This window comes from Arachis hypogaea, chromosome 7 (assembly GCF_003086295.3).
Source record: "Arachis hypogaea cultivar Tifrunner chromosome 7, arahy.Tifrunner.gnm2.J5K5, whole genome shotgun sequence".
In the NCBI taxonomy this organism is placed as follows: Eukaryota; Viridiplantae; Streptophyta; class Magnoliopsida; order Fabales; family Fabaceae; genus Arachis; species Arachis hypogaea.
In genome coordinates this window covers 64772248-64790348 of record NC_092042.1, presented here as the reverse complement: position 1 = coordinate 64790348, position 18101 = coordinate 64772248, and the positions used below count along the sequence as shown (strand labels likewise).

General features: G+C 36.5%; 1 long non-coding RNA gene across 2 annotated transcripts; it reads left to right on the top strand.

Moving 5' to 3' along the window:
- The first annotated feature begins 215 nt into the window (after positions 1–215).
- Positions 216–8271, top strand: LOC140174500 (uncharacterized). 2 transcript variants are annotated; one of them, XR_011864060.1, is made up of 4 exons: positions 216–988; positions 1063–1174; positions 1254–1397; positions 7105–8271. It is a non-coding gene; the product is annotated as an uncharacterized lncRNA (long non-coding RNA). The 2 variants fall into 2 exon arrangements; XR_011864059.1 differs by lacking the exon at positions 7105–8271 and adding an exon at positions 3816–4060.
- Positions 8272–18101: the final 9830 nt, after the last annotated feature.

The following is an 18101-nucleotide window of genomic DNA, read 5'->3' as shown; positions in this document are numbered from 1 at the left end:
AAAAATAGAGAAATTAAGTATATTATTTCTAATTATTTGATTTGGGCATTTTGTTAAAAATAATTTGTAAAAATGATGAGTAAATAGTATTTTTCTATATACAAATAGTGTTGGATTTAAATTGGATTTCAATTACTATATTATTCCCAATTTTAATTGAAATTACAAAATTACCCCTAACCCTAATTTTACTCAAAAACCCTACCTGGTTACCCGTTGTTTCCCATACCCCAGCAGCCACAATACACACGGTTTCCTTTCTCCTTTTCCATGAAAGGAAGGAAACAGAAGCAGAACGTGAAATTGATAGAGAAGGAAGAAGGGGTCGCCGGCGTGAAGGGGGAAGGGAAGGGAGTTCATCGCGCCACCATCGTCCTCACCTGCCTCACCGCGAGCTGCGCCTCACAGCCGCCCATCGTGTCCTCTCTGTGCTGTCCTTTACGTCCGTCGCCGCGAGCTGAGGGGTAAGCCCAGATGAGAGATTGAGAGAGGGAGACGGAGAGCTCGAGAGCCAAGGAAGGGGAGGAAGGCTGCTCCTGTCACCGCCGTCGAGCTTGCCGTCGTCCTTATTGCTGCGCCACCGTCGGGCCCACAATCGTGGAGGAAGCACAGCACCGCCGTGGGTCCATTTCCGTCGAACTCGAAGGAGGAGGAAGGCCGAGACTGGGTGATGCTGGGAGAAGAGGAAATGCGAGCTGGAGGAGCTGCGTCCAGTTGCCGCCGACGCGCCACTAACCGTCGCCGCTCCGCCGCGCCGAGGTTCCCTTTTCTGCTAGATCTGTCGCCGGCAAGCACAGAGGGAGAGAGAAATAGGAGAAGACCCGAGGAGAGACAGAGAGTCCCGAGGCTGAGCTGGGGTTCAGCCACCATCCCCAGCCGTGCTCGCGTCACCGGCGCCGCCTCCGTCGGAACTGCCGCCATGGCCGCCGGAACTCTGGGATGAGTTTCTGCCACGAGACCTTGCTGTCGTCGCCGGGAAAGTATGCCGGTAAGGGTTTCAAACTTGGTCTTCGTTTCTTGTGAGATTATGGGAATCTTATTGTCACGGCATGTTGGTTTCAGTCACCGTTGCCGGAGTCGGGTCGCCGCAGCCGCTGGAGGTGGCTGTTGGGGCTACCGTCCAACCGGTTCAGAGGCCGTTGCTGTTCGGTTCAGCCGTTCTCTCTAAGTTCCAGTAAGTATTCATGTTTCGAGAGCTCTGCCTTAGTGTTCTGTTCCGTGTAATAAAGTAATTGTAAAATTGATGGTTTTAGGAGTTAGAATCTGAGTTTACTTGTGGCGTTGAGGTTGTTTCTACTATTGAGAAAGACACGCAGAACCGGGATTGTGACTGATGGTTTTGGGGTCGAGGCGGAAAGGATTCTGTGATGCGTTTGGGCTATGGTTTGCGTTTTGAGGTAGGGGCGCTTTCCAAAAACTATGTTTTATGTATTGGAATTATTACATATGGATACTGATGTGAGAAATTGTGTATTTAGTGATTGTATCTGCCTTATGTATTATTTGATTGACTCGAATGATTATGGATGTTGATTGGGCTGAATTGTTGTCCGGCTTTGTGAAATGGAATGTTTGAAGTTGATTCTTTAAAGATTTGAATCTGAGTTTAATCCGTTGAGGATTGATTTGATTTGAGTTAATTGTTTTGATGATTCGAAAAGTCGAATGCACTTTTGAATTCAGCCTGGTTTATTTTAATTGATTTGGATTTGGACAAATGATTTGTTATTGAACCATTTCTTTAAAGCTTTGAAAATGAGTTATGTCGATTGATATTAAGTTGATTTTGTAATGGTATCTTTGAGATACGCCACTGAGGCGATTGTTGGATTTAGCTTGCTTTAAATTGATTTCTGGTTTTGAGCTGCTGAAAAGGAATGAGAAATGGTTTAGTTGGGACCCGAACCGGGTGGCAAAAGTCCAAGTTTTAGGGGAGGTGCTGCCGAAATTTCTACAAAAACTCCTACACTTGTTTGTAAAGTTATTTAAAAAGGGTTGGATTTGAGAAATTGTATTATTTGATTTATGAAGAGAATATTTATGTTTTCAAGCTTAAATTATTTACTGAACTTTATGCGTTGAGTTCGGCTGATTTAGAAATGAACTATTTATACAGTTTGAATCACTGAAGGAAAGAATGACGCCCTAATATTGATTTCAATATAAAAAGGAGCTTTTAGTGATTTTAAAGGAATGTATACTTTTGATTGATTAATCAAGGTTGAGGCATTTTGGAAGAGTTAGAAAAATGGGTTCTAAAAAGAAACCTGAAAGTGGTTTGATTCAAATGAACCGGTCCCGTTTCAAATGAGTTGATTTTTGGACCGGGTTGGAACTTGTGATTTTGTATGGCCGGTTTTATAGTAAATTCAGTTTTATTTACTTGAACCGAGGAATCTATGATTTTAAGAGTTTCAATGAATTTTAAGGAATTGATATAGGTTGACCTTCCCTAAAGACTTGGGACTCTGCCGAGAAACTTTTGTTATAAAATCCCATTGTTGGATGGGTGATTTTGAATGCTTTGAAATAAATCCTTAACTTGCCATGGTTTTGGAAGTTTTGGAAAGAGAATGCCGAGAGTGGCTCTGTTTTAAAAAGGGAACTCACTTTGAGTAAATTTGGCTTATGAGCCTGAGATGATTTGAGAAACGAGATTTCTAAAGCCAAGGCTGAAAAGAGTTGAAACTTGATCTCAAAGTGAAATGAATAGAGAAAATGCTTTATGGCTTAAATGCCAATTTCATGAATTTGATGATTTTGAATGTGGAAGTGCTGTTTTGTTGAGAGCCGGATTGGCTGTGTATGTTTATACATATTGATTGGTTCTGGATTGAATCGTGAGCCGGAATGGCTGTGTATGATATGAATATTGGCTGGTTCTGGAATGAACCGTGAGCCGGATGGCTGAGATGGATGGTGATCCATGAATGAGATTGAATGCATGTTTATGCTGAATCATTGATAAATGTGAATGTTGCACTTCCACTATCTGAGATACGGGTTTCCCTGGGTAGTAGCAGTGGCTAGCCACCATGTGCTCCAGGTTGAGACTTGATACTCTGTTGACCCTATGTCGTAAGTGTGGCCGGGCACTGTGAAAGTCCCGGATGAGCTCGCCCCCGAAATATTCACCAGTGAGGGTGATGGATATGGATCATGTTTATGATCAAGTTTATGATGAGTATAACTCGAGTTGGGGATGTGCGACAGAGGGACAGTCCAATGGTTAGCTACCAGGACTTGTCGGGTTGGCTCTATAACCGACAGATGATATCATCAGCCACTAGGGACAGGCATGCATCATATGCATCTATGTGACATTGTTTGGGTATGCATATTGTACTTGGTTTGCCTATGTGATTAACTGCTAATTGTTCTACTTGCAATAACTGTTTGTTTGTGTTTGTATCTTCCTATTTGTGTTTGCTTCTGGAACTATGTTGGATTGTGGTGGATTGGTTGTGGTTGGATTGTTTGGGCCTAAGGCCGTGGTTGAATGGGATGGACCGATGGTTGATTTCGGTTTTGTGGTTCTGGTTTGGAATAAGATATGAAAGGTTATTTTGGTTCAGTATAGATAAACCTTTTTGAAATGCTTTGATGTTTTGAGAATTGAACGGTTCCTCTTTCAGAAAAGATTTCTGACTTTACTTCTATTGTAAACTGTTGTTTTTGAAAAGAGGCATAAGATGGTTAATAATCACTGGTACGGTTTATCTTCATGTATCCTATTACAGTAATTCCCAAAAACCCTCTACTGAGAACCCTTTCGAGGATGATGTTCTCACCCCCTACATTTTTCCCCTTTTCAGGATTTGGGCGCAGAAGTTATGAAGAGTTTAATTATTTGTTATTGAGATGCTCTGTATTGCTTTAGATTATTATTTTTGTACCCTCGCCTTTATCTTGACATATTTTGTAAGAGGGATAGGGATTGTATTGGTTAATGTTTGTAGTATTAATTATATATGTATGTATGTATGTATGTATATACATGGATGTACTCTTTACGAGTTTATTATAAGTTGTATAATATCTATGGATGTACGTTATCGAATGGAGTATCTTGGGAACGATATTGTTGTAAAAAGTTTTAAACAGGCTCATATTTTAGTATTAAATAGTATAAGTGTCGTCGTAATGTCCGAGCTATCAGAGTTGCGCAGCCGGAAGCGTGAGCTTTGGTAGTTAGGGTGTTACACTTTCCACCATTCACCCCCATATGACTCTAATTCTTATCCACCATACCAACCACCATATGAGCCATACTTAGAACCACCACCTCAATGTACACCATCTCCATATCCTTATCGAAAGGAACCACCTCCGTGTTATGAGCCCTCTCTCCCAACAAATGAACCCTCCTATCAACCCCAAACCTCCATGGAGAACACACTTACCTCTCTCATTGGTCTCACCTCTAAACTCCAAAATCTTATATCCCGCATGGACCAACCCTCTACCTCCAATATTCAACCCTCAAGCTCTAGTGTGCTTCCATTTCAACCACATAATGATCCACCTATCCCATCATCACCCTCCATGGAAGAGCACCCACATCCATCAATCCAAGAGCAACATGATCCCAATGATGCTACTGACATAGAACGAGAAAGAAGTGATCGTCTTAGGGACACAATGGATCGGTTGCACGCAGCCTTATTTCTAGAGGAGCAAGAGGAGACCCAAAAGGTAGAGATAGTAAAGACCCTTGAAGATGAAGGGAGTTGTCATAGAAAGGTAATCATCAAGGAGGATTACGATTTTATGCTAAAACAACTAGACAAAGCCGCAATAGTTAAAGAGGAAGTGGTTGAAGACTTAGAAGATGCGGAACCTCCAATTGAACCTCAAGTTATGGAGCCTCCTTCCAAGATAGTTCCATTTGACGTTGCAGAGGGTGTACAACCTCCAAGGCATATCATGGTTGAAGACTTGGAAGAGGTTGATCAAGAGATGGAGATTCAAGAAGAAGAAGCACAACCTCCCATGCCCTTAGTAAGTAATAAATAAGATATTGAATTGGAAGAAAGCTACCAAGAGGGAGAGGCTGAAATTGAAGAAGCTTGCAAAGAGGTGGAAGAATTCAAAGAAGAGCACAAGGGAGTGGAGCTTGCAAGACCACTGGAAACACCTCTCCCAAAGCCATTATCTTCCAATAACATTCAAGTGGGTAAAATTCTTATCCTTAACCTTTACTTTCCCACTTGAATATGGGCTACTAGAGACGGATGGTCAACTTAGAGCTCTTTGTGATTTTAAGAGCAAAAGAGAAATAGTTAGAGGTTGGCAACCCAATCCTAGGTTCATTATGGCTGGGAGCTCAAAGTCTAAATGCATGGGTTAGTGTAGAGCTCAGATGACTGGGTCTAGGAAGCTGTTTGGATGCCTTAGTGAGAATTCGGATTGCTTACCACCCGGATGGAATCATGATGATCAACTTGAAGACGGGTGTAGAATCAAGATTTGGGATCCAGGAATATATGAGGATCAACTTTGGGAGCTCAAAGCTTGTGAAGAACTCCATCAAAACTTGAGGAATTTACTTGGAATAAATAGAGCTTTATGGAAGTTCAAGCATTGGTGGAAATTTCAAGATGAGTTCAAGCACAAGCCACCATGACAAGGAGCTCACTAAATGTCCAACTTAAGGACTATAACTAAAAGTGCTAGGTGGGAGACAATCCACCATGGTATAATTGTTCCTTTTTATTCTTAATCTTATTTTATTTTACTTTTACTAGTGTTCATTCATAATTTCTGCATATTCACCTGCATTTTGCATTTGCATATGCATATTGCATAAAAAAAAGTGGCAGAAAGTTGCATGGGAGCAATGCCAAAAGTGTGCCAATCGCACAAGCATCATCACGCGCACACGTCCCTCACGCGTGCGCGTCATTTTGAACATTTGGCACTTCATGCGTACGCGTCAATGACGTGCACGCGTGACCTAGGAAAATCGGCGTAAAGAGGTGTCAGGCCGAAAGTTGTGCTGGCCTGGTGCAGGCATTGTGCCCAAGGCACAAATTCACCCACGTGTACGCGTCCCTGACACGTGCGCGCCATTTTCAAATTCTGACCACTCACGCATACGCGTCAATGATGCGCATGCGTCACATGTTATTTTGGCACACACCCCAAGACAAACAGAGAGTTGTGCGCGCGCAAGGATGCCTTCGCGCGAGTAACACATACACGGTCACGCATACGCGTGACCGATGCCCACGCGTCACCTTGCAATTTTTGCGACCCACGCGTACGCGTGGAGTACGCGTGCACGTCACTAGCACAATACCACCAGATCGCTACGCCACCACTTTTCTTATCTTTTCTTTTCTAATCCTTATTTCTTTTTTCTTTCTTTCTCTTCTTTCTTCTTTATTATCCATTTTTCTCCATCTTCTTCCTTTACTTTTTCTTCTTCTTCCCCCTTCCATCATATCTTCTTCACCTCACATTCTCCATTATCTCTCTTTGTCCCCTTCTTCTTAAGATTTTTTCTTTCTATTTTCTTTCTTCTCTTCTTATTATTTATTTATTTTTACATTATTTTACTTGGTGTTAGAAATCTAATTGGGTGATTGTTTTCTTCTATAATTGCTTGTGGATTATTAAGGAGTTGTTTGACAATTATCACTAATTATTTTTGGATTATTTGCATGTTCAAATTTAATACTTTCAATAACATATTTACATGCATACCAAGTGTTTGTAAAAAGCCCGTATGGCATTGTGAATTCTTAATTATTCTATCCTTCTACTCTAATGCTTGTTTTTCACAAAACCCTTTAAATATTTTATTAATTAAATATAATTATCAATACAAACATTATTGTTAGTTTGTTACGAGTAATACTACATTTTGGCTTTTAATGCTTGATCTACGCTACTCATGCCTTTGCCGGCATGCCAATGAACATCTTGCATCTAATTGCCATAATTTGCACTTGCTATATTATCATTGATGAACTAATTGCATGTAGTCGCGACCATGTATTTATCTCATTACCTTTACGTTGGCAAGATTATCACTCATACTGTCTCCTTCCTTGCTCTATCCCTTTGATTTCATGTCCCTTTCTCTTCCCCCTTTTCAAGATGGCCACCAGGAAGGGTACAGAGAGAGCCTCTAACAAGTCATCGGTAAGGAAAGGAACAAAAAGCACAAGCACCTTCAACAAATTAGCTGCTCCTTCAGATACTTCAGAGGTTGGACCGGCTTGACCGGCAGGCAAAGCGAATGGAGCACCGTAACAAGCGCCAATTTACATACCTCAAGGAGCTGATTGTTGGCAACCACCCACCTGAGGAAGACCAAAGGACACTCCGGACTCCACCTTACCTACCAGTACCAGGAGCCATGACGCTCCCAATTTTGGAGATGCTGCTACCAACCCCTTTTTGTTCCTGACTGATGGCACCGAGGACGGTGCCAAGCTTTAAGTGTGGGAAGGTCGGTCAATACCTGACTTTCGGAGGTAACTTTTCTCTCTTAACACCAACATTTTTAGTCTTTCTTTTGTTAGTTAGGATAGATTTCATGTTAATAATTGCTTGCATGTATGTTTTGCTTGGTTAAAGTAATGAGTTTCTTTTCAAGACCCTTTTTATAGTATTTCACTAATTTAAATTGAAAATTTATGATAAACTTGTTGGAAGTTGTGTTTGGAACATGGTTGATAGCTAAGAACACACAACCCGTGAGATTTGAGCTTAATTACATGGTTACATTATTTAACCATAATATTTTATTCGTGTGTGTTTCCTTCTCTATAACTGCATTCTTTGCTTTGTTCCATTCTATATGTCCATTGTTTAATGTATTTACATGCTTGCATATGATTGAGGCCATTATTTTGTTATCAGCTCACTTATCCCAAATAGCCTACCCTTTCAATTACTTTTGTTAGCCACTTTGAGCCTTTTAATCCCCATTTGTTCTATATTTTACCACATCACTAACCTTAAGCGGAAAAACAAATTAAATACCCCAAATTGAATCTTTGGTTAGCTTAAGTTAAGGATTGTGTATCAATTAAGTGTGGGGAACTGTGGGAACTTGGGTTGATGAAAGTGTACAGTGTTTCATTGACAAAATATTGGGAATTTGGGTACCTACTCATGTGAGACCAGAAAAATTAAAAATCCTTGTGCATTGATATGTTATGTTTACTTTTATATTTTTAATAAAAAAAGATAAATAAAAAAATAAAAAAATAAAAAAATAAAAAATAAAAAATAAAAAAAAAGAAAAAGAAAAAAAGAGAATATATATATATATATATATATATATATATATATATATATATATATATATATATATATATAAATAGGGGATTAAATTACCCCAATGCTAAGTTTAATAAAAGATCAATGCATATGTGATAAAATTAGAAGAAATATTTGGTACATGAGTATGTGATACAAAAGTGGGAATTATAGGGTAGCTAGGCATGATTTTAGAGTTATATAAAGTATGTGTGTATGTTAGGTGAAAGCTTAGGTTAATTAAAGATTCATATTTCAACTCACTTAGCTATATATATCCTCACCTTTACCTTAGTCCCATTACAACCTTGAAAAGACCTCATGATGTTTGCATTAGTACATTAAATATTTGTTGATTGGTTAGATGAAGAACAAAGTTTTAGAAAGTATGACTAGAGAAGAGTAGAGTGATCAACCCTAGACACTTGAGAGATTAGAGTGCATATAGACTACCAGTGAGGGTTCAATGCTTGATTCTATGTTTCCTGCTTTGATGAACTATCTTCTTACAAGTTTATTTGCTTCTTATTGTATGATTTGAATTAGTGGAATTTGATTTATGTTTGTCTTGAAGAACTTGTATACTTTTAACCAAGTAGGTAGAATCATCATAGCATATAGTTGCATTCATAGGTTGCATCTCATGAGTCTTACTTTTCCCATTCATTCTTTATAGCTTCTCTTGAACTTAGCATGAGGACATGCTAATGTTTAAGTGTGGGGAGATTGATAAACCACTATTTTATGGTTTATCTTGTGCTAATTTGACTGGTTTCTATCAACTCTTTACTCACTTATTCATGTAAATTGCATGGTTTTACAATTCCTTCCTTACTCCTTAATATATGTGAAAATATGTTTCCTGGACCATAAAATTATTAATTTTAATTACCCTTTATTACCATTTGATGCCGTGATCCGTGTGTTTAGTACTTTCAGACTTTATAGGGTAGGAATGGCTTAGCGAACAGAAAGGAAACATACAAAAGTGGAAGGAACGCGCAAAAATGAAGTTTTGAAGGAAATGACAGCGACACGCACGTATGAACGACGCGGACGCGTGACTCGCGCAGAGCCCAAGCGATGCGCACGCGCGGACGCATGCCTAGCGCAAAGCACGAGCGACGCGTACGCGTGACTGATACGTACGCGTGACAAGAAAAACTTCCAAATGACGCGCACGCGTGACCCACGCGCACGCGTGACGGACGCACGTGCAGAAAGTTGCAAAATTCGCCCCTAGTGATTTCTGGATCCTTTTCGACCGAAATCAAAGCCCATAAAACACAGATTAGAGACTACAAAGTGGGGGAATGCATCCATTCAAGGAGGGAGATTGACATAACATTCATTATTCATAATTTTAAGTTTTAGATGTAGTTTTCTAGAGAGAGAGGCTCTCTCCTCTCTCTTAGGATTTAGGATTAGGATTTCTTCGTCTTTTCAATTCCAGGTTCAATGTTCCTTTACTTTAATTTCTATTCTACCTTTATTTGTTCTATTACTTTAGTTTGTTTATTTTCCCAATTTGGTTTATGGATTTCTATGTTTAATTTGATTTTCTATTTAATATAATTTGAGGTATTTCAGATTTATGATTGCTTTCTTTTATTTATTATATAAATAATTTGGATTTTTCTCCTCCCTTTGCTTTGGTTGAGTAATTGGTGATACTTGAGTTATCAAACTCAGCTGTTGATTAAAAATTGGAATTTGCTGGTTGATTTGGATCCCTCTAAAGCTAGTCTTTCCTTGGGAGTTGACTAGGACTTGAGGAATCAAATTAATTAGTCCACTTGACTTTTCTTTATTTAGTAAGGGTTAACTAAGTGGGAGCAATAAACAATTTTCATCACACCTAATAAGGATAACTAGGATGGGATTTCCAATTCTCATACCTTGCCAAGACCTTTTCTAATTATTAATTTATTTTTCTTGTCATTTAAATTACTTGTTCCCTATTTCGAAAACCCAAAAATACACCTTTTTCCATAACCAATAATAAATCATACCTCCCTACAATTCCTTGAGAGATGACCCGAGATTTCAATACTTCGGTTATAAATTTTATTGGGTTTGCTTTAGTGACAACCAAGTTTTTGTACGACAGGATTCTTTGTTGGTTTAGAAGCTATACTTACAACGTGATTATTTTTGTGAATTTCTTTACCGGAAAAAGTCTGTTCATCAGGCGCCAACACTAAAATGACGTCATTTAGTAACTGCTAGCGTGTCATTTAACGTTCCAGCTAGGCACGCTGTTCACAGAGATAAATGGAAGGGCTAACGTGAGTCGACTTTTGAAATTTGGGGGTTCAATTTTAGTCAATTGAAACTTTGGGGGCCAAATTGAGACCGAGGCCAAATTTTAAGGTCCATTTTGAGTATTAACTCCAACTAGAACAAATGAAATACACCAAAAGACATGATACAACTAGTTATCCTTTGTGGGTTAATAGGGACAGCCTCTATGAGTATAGCCGGTTTTCTTTCATAGCCCACACCATTTTTCATGACGCCTAACCTCATCCATGTCATTATGAAACCTCATGAAAACTGGTCTATCAATTGCTTTCCTACGCATGGAGAGATTAGGACCCAAACGTGTTCCGTACCACTCCTATCATAGCTTTTCATCCGGTATCGAGGGGAACTCAACCTCGTACACCTTGAACACAGCCTCTTGCATGTACACTAGATGAACATATATCCTCCTCTTTCATGACGGCATAGAAAATGAAATGACTAGAAAAGACTACAGTCACATGTCCCCGCAATCAACTGAACACAGAATGAACTTTGACTCTATCTCTCAAAAGGCTCTTACTTCTCCATCACAAACACTGAGGCCCTCTTGTCACAGTGTGAAACACGCATCTTGGGGATTGCCTCCCTGTTCTTCTCAACAGCAACTAGCAGCCAATGTGAAAACCAATTACTAGCTACCATTTGTGCTTGTGCCTCTCTACCCTTCCTAACGAACAACTGCTACAACGTCTCATAAGTGCTAACAATGACTGAAATTGGTAAATACCGCGTACCTTTTAGAACTGCATTCATGCACTTAGAGAGGTTAGTTGTTATGTGCCCAAACTTGCGACCGCTATAAGAATGTTATAACCATATTTCTTGTTGAATCTATCGACCCAGTTTGCCATCTCACGTGATAGCCCTCTTAAAGCATCCATGTACCACTCGTATCCAGCCTTGCTTGGACTATAAGAAACATTCACGAGATATCACTTTTCCTCAGTAGATTTGAAACGAGACATGAAATTCATGGTATGTTTCTGACACAGTACTTATGGAACACTCTAGAAGGCTTCCAACCACCATCATCGACTCTAAGTGCGGTCTTGATCGCTTGGGATCTATTAGATATAATCAAAAGCCTTTCTTGTGGTGTCACATGTTGTCTCAGGTTGGTAAGAAAGAACGACTAGGACTCTGTAGCCTCAGACTTGACAATTGAAAATGACATAGGAAGGATGTTACTATTACTATCTTGTGTCATTGCAATTAGCAATACACTACCACATTTTTCATACAGATGCATGCCATCGATAGAGATGAAGGACTTGCAATGCTTGAAAGCCTCCACACAGGGAGGAAAAGCCCAGAACACCTTATCAAATTGGCTGCAGTCGCGTACCACCAAGTGCCCATCATAGTATGGTACCGCCCTGAAATCACATATTGTTCTGGGACAACAACTCTGCAATGCTTGAGGTAACTTCAAAACCTTATTATATGACTCCTTCTAATCACCGTATATCTATGCAATTGTCATTCGCTTCACCATCCAATCCTTTTTGTATGAGGGTTTAAAGTGATAGCGTTGCCTAACTGCACCTTGTAGAACATGGATAGTAATTGATGGATTGGATTGTATGAGAGACAAGATGACACTACATATTAGGTTATTGTCGAACTGTCTATGGTCCTGAGATATGGTGGGGGCTAAATAGTTGCATGGACCACCAAATTTACATACCTCCCTAACGAATTAAAATATAATCGGCAGACATTCAAAATTAAAATAATCATAATAAATAAGAATATACATTACAGTATAAAGTAAGGCTTACCAATATTTGAGATTCTGTTGGATGGCAACATGGATACTCCATGCATATCCTACTGCAAATTGCCTGCAATACACATGGCACTTTGATCACTTTGATCAATCCAACTCTACAACGCAGTACTCAGTACTTCTCAGAATGCTATAATTCTTCATGCCTTGCATGATTGCCTCTCTGCTTTTGAATCTATGAACAATAAAAAACTACACACTACCGTCTATGTTGTAATCGTCTCCACCCATATTAGAAAATAGAGTTTTCTTGTGTATCCCGTCCAGATCTAATGTATAATAGAGGCTGGGTACAACTGATAACTCTGAAATTGGTTGTGGGGCAAGCAAAAGATATAGAACTAAAGCACCGAACAAAGTCTCTGGTACAAACTCCTCCTCATCATCATCTTTAGAAGAACCACTATCATTGTTATCGATAACATACTCCTCATCAGACTCCTCACCGTCCATGTCTATATCTACCACTGGACTAGCACAGTGTAGCGATGGTGGTGCAAGAGGTGGCTCGTCTTGGACAAAATTTGAGTGGCTAGACCTACCATCACCAACATCATCAACCTCCACAAAAAGCTCCATCACTTGTTTTGCCATGATTTTTCCGTGGATATCAAACATGGGATGTACATGCTCATTGCCAGTGAGCCAAAATAGAGGAAATTGAAATACTCCATTGTCCATTGGTGCTAGCAACCTATATCCAATTCTTCCAACCTCTTTTGTCCCATTAGCACCGAGGTTTGTCAAATATTAAACTCTTTAACTCAAATGAAGAATTTACTCTCCGAGTGCCTAAAAAAATAGGATTATCACACTCAAATATAATCTCAGTATCACTGTTTCTCATATGACAATTGGAATACACACTTACAACAACATATCCACTAACACTAGACATTTTTACTGAATTTATTGAAGAAAGAGAGAAGAAAAAGAAGTAAAATATTTGTGGAGAATACAAATGGTTGCAGATCCTTTTATAGGTCCTTAAAATTTGTCGTACTTTATCTCGTCTACAGTGTAAATGTGTTATCTTTTCTAATATCTCGTTTACAATGCAAACAAAATAAATTATTTATATGTTGTTTATAGTGTAAACAAGATATGTATTGCTCACTCTATTTCATGTATCACGTGTGTAAACGTGATACGTGCAACGACAAACATGGATTATCTCGTTTATAGTATAAATAAGATACGCACAAGCTTATTTCATTTTCACTGTAAATGAGATAAGCAAAAAAACAAAAATTGATAAATATACTACAAATTACTTATATCTATAAATAAAATATTTAATTTATTTATTTAAAAAAAATCCTTAAAATAATCTAATGTAAAAAACTTAACACAATAAATATAACCAACAAACAGGACAAGGCTATTATAACATATTAAATATAAACTAAAAATAAAAAATAAAACAATTAAAACATATTAAATCTACTTGAAAAATTTAAATAAAATATTGATCTAAATCTAAGTTATCTAATATAATATCATCTAAATTGAACAACATATTATCTCAATTTCATTATGTATTCCATTATTATCTAAATTATTATCTCTATATTAAAATTTAACATTGATTTATACAAAATATCACTCTAAATATTTATATAAAATAATATTATAAAAAATACATAAGAAAAAATAACTTAAAGACAAAAGATTAATTTAAAAAACTTACTTAAAAGTTGATGTCCGTTAAAATGAAAAGAGAGAAGAAAAAAGAAAGAGAGTAAATTTTTTATTTTCGGCGAATAAAATGAGAAACTTTAGATAGTCGAACGATTAGGCGAACTTTGTTATTTGCTTAAAATTCACCATTATACTAGACAAACTTCACCTAACATCCAAGAGTTCGCCGATGTGTTGGGTAAGCTTCAATATACTTGCACAAGTTCACCTCTCTTAGGCAAACATGTTAAAATTTGAAAAAAAAAATATTAGTATATAATATTAGATTAATTTTTTATATTATTATAAAAAATTCCTTGAAAATGTCATATTCCTCTTCTTTCCTCTTAATGGCTTTTAAATGTTTTTTGTTTTTGAATTTTTTTAAAAGTTTAAAAAATATTGTTAATATTTAGCATAGTTCAATTGTAACATCAATATTTTAAATTAAACAAGTTTCGATTTACTATTATCGTGCAAACTTATTTATATTCTAATTTTATCCTATTTTATTCTTCCTCCATTAATTTCTTTTGTCTTTTCTTCTATTCTTCCATTACAAGCTACCTTTAACAAAATTAAGAGAAAAAGACAGATAGGTTCCTGACTTTTCAAACTTTTGACAAATACATCTCTGACAAAATTTAAGTACAAAAAAGTCTCTGACTTTAATAAACGGAGGACAATTTAGTCCTTCCGTCTATTTGCCTCTCATACACCTAACGGAACTGGCTGACGTGGCTGAAACGGTGTACAGGTGTCCGTTACGGTGCCACGTTGGAAGGGGAAAAAAGTTCGAAGGACAAATAAGTCTTTGACGTCATTTTACAAATAAAGTTCGAAGGATAAATAGGTCCTTGAGAATTTTTTTTTCATTATACTTCTATTATGCTTCTATTATGAGAATTTAGTTTATAAAATTAGGCTAATTTTTTTTTGTATGAAAAAAATATTGGTGTTTTTGTTGAAAATGGGAGAATGTGGTATAATTATAGATGGGTGAAATTTTTTTGTGGGAAGTCAACACGTGGGGGGCGTGGTGCAACACGTGGGGGCGTGGTGAACACGTGGCATCATTCTGACCAACACGTGGGGGGCGTGTTGCACACGTGGCAGCATCTTAGCCAACACGTGGGGGCGTGTTGAATAATTTCCACAATACTGTAATATACTTTAAATGTCAATATTCAACCAAAACACCAATTTTCTTTCCATATTAAAAATAATTTCTGATAAAATTATGCTTGTATTTTGAAATCTAGTTAACTTGTTTTATTCTACAATTTAAATTATTTGTATTAAAATTGTAGAAATTGGACTTGTTATGTTTCTACTCTTTTTCTTAAACTGCATTAGTTTAGTTTTAGTGCATTTGTGTATTATATTAGAATTTGTTAAATTGCATTAGTTCAGTTTTCATCATACCAGTGGCATTAGTTAGCATCAGTTCATTTATGCATCAAGTTAGCATTAGTTCATTTGTGCATCATTCATGTATTAAGTTAGCATTAGTGCATTTGTGTATTATATTAGAACTAGTATTTTTATGCATAATAACATTACGAGAATATTTTTTTAAAATTATAGTTCACTTTGTTCTAACAGTATAAATTATGCATGACACAAAAGATTTATAAAATCAAACTACTTTTACAAAAAAGTCGTAAGTTGACAAACGTTTCTGACTAAGAAGACCAAGATATCTGCAGATAAAAAATTAAATAATAAGATTTTTAGTTATTATTTTTATATGAAAAAGTCTAATTTTTTATTAGTAATTAATTTTAACATTTGTTATCAAAAATTTAAAATAATTTAATGTGTATAATTTTACATTTAAAATATTTTAATTGTAAAAAAATATCGAATGACATATTTTGATTTGTCAAATTACTAATATAAAATATAATTATATATAGAGTAAAAATAGTAGAGAGAAATATAAAAATGGAGAGAGGTAGATGAGAGAATTTAGGAAATGAGTTTATTAATTTTGAAAAAAAAAATCTCAATGACCTATTTGTCATTCGAACTTTATTTGTAAAATGACGTCAAGGACTTAGTTGTCCTTCGAACTTTTTTCCCCGTCCAACGTGGCACCGTAACGGACACCTGGACACCGTTTTAGCCACGTCAGCCAGTTCCGTTAGGTGTATGAGAGACAAATAGACGGAAGGACTAAATTATCCTCCGTTTGTTAAAGTCAGGGACTTTTTTATATTTAAATTTTGTCAGAGATGTATTTGTCAAAAGTTTAAAAAGTCAGGGATCTATTTGTTTTTTTTCCCAAAATCAAACCACCATCACCTTCTCCTTCCCACTACCATTACCACATCATATTTTCTCTCAACCACCATCACTACTACTATTTCCTATATTTAGTAATTACTAAGAAAACAATCAATCATTGACCACTTTTTTTTCAAATTTTTCTTTTAAAAACGCTTTCTTTCAAAGGATGGTGTTCAAAAGAAAAAGAACACATATACTGATGCATATGATGTTTTATTTTTTTTATATGGTATTTTTATCCTCGATTTCTCTTTTGCCTTTTCTAGCACCTTTTAATTTTGATATTGGATTAACAATAATATTTTTTAAATTTTGAATTGTGGGGTGTTAATCTTAAATGTGAATCTTTTAATTTGGAGTAAAAAAATTGGACCCTTCGATTTTTGAAAAGTACATAAATTGAAAGAATACACAAATTAGATTCAAAAATTAAAAAAATTATAGTATAAAAATCGAATCTTTCAATTTGTGTACTTTTCACAACTTAAAAAAATACCAAAAATTATAATATTTGAGTATACATCTCACCCATACAAAAAAAGTTAGCCCATTTTCTATAATAGTGTTGAGTGGAGTTAATATTCAAAATGACCCCTGAAATTTGACCCCGACTCAATTTAGCCTTCAAGGTTTCAATTGACTCTAATTGTACCCTGAAATTTTGACCCGTGCCTCAATTTGGCCCTTCTGTCGCTTTCTGTCACCGGAGAGCTGACCTGGCAATATTGGTTGACATCTGGCACTATCAAAACGACGTCGTTTAACTCTTGGCGCGCAAATTGTTTAGAAATGACGTAGTGTGACATGAGAAAGGGGTTAACCACCTCAAAATAAAATCCCCAATTGACTCTTCTTCTTCCTCCTCCTTCCTTCGTATACGTACCCTCAGAGAAGAACCATGGGTGTTGCTGTAACTAAAGCCTGAAGCTTTTCTTACTTATTTCGCCCCCCATTGTGAAGACTAATGGGAATCACCATCTCTTCAAAAACTGGTTAGTAACAAAATCGTTGCTCTCAACATACGATGCTCTGTTTTTTGCAAAATGTTGCATGAGGTTTGTTTTTCATTTTTTTTGCTCTATTTCATGAGGTTTATTTTTCATTTTTTTTTCACTCTATTACCCCAAAGGAGGAGAAACAAACACACCCAAAATTGTTGTTATTGCTTCTGGTGCATATCACAATCTTGTTATTGCAGGTTCTGTAACAGTGTAACTCTTCACACCTACTCAATTTCTCTTTTTTTATTATTTTTCTTTTTTTGAAGTTAATTAATTTTGATATAATAAGAGTAGTGTAAACTTATTTGCAGCGTCATCTAATTAAATTTGTTGTCTTATATGACCAATTAAAGTGGATGTATTAAAGTTTGAAACTTTTGCTGTTAGATTAGGTTCTAGGTAAAACTTTCTGCTGATAATGTATGCAGATTGCATCGTTTAACTTTTCAGTTCATGTTTCAAAAAGAATTTTTTTTGGAAAGAAATAAATAAATAAAAGTTATGATTTTGTGTACTTGAACATAAGTGACAAAGGTGTTAGAGTGACAACAAGGAAATAAGTTGGGAGTGGAGTAAAAGTGAGAAGATTTTGATTTTCACTACTTGGTACTTTTGGGTGGAACTTAAAGATAAAGGATATATAGCCTTTTCAACCATGTATGACTTTCATTGCACCAAGCAAAAATAAAATGTTTATAATATTTGATTGATTCAGTTGAATTATTTTGTAAAGTCCTTCAGTCTGCTTATACTGAAGA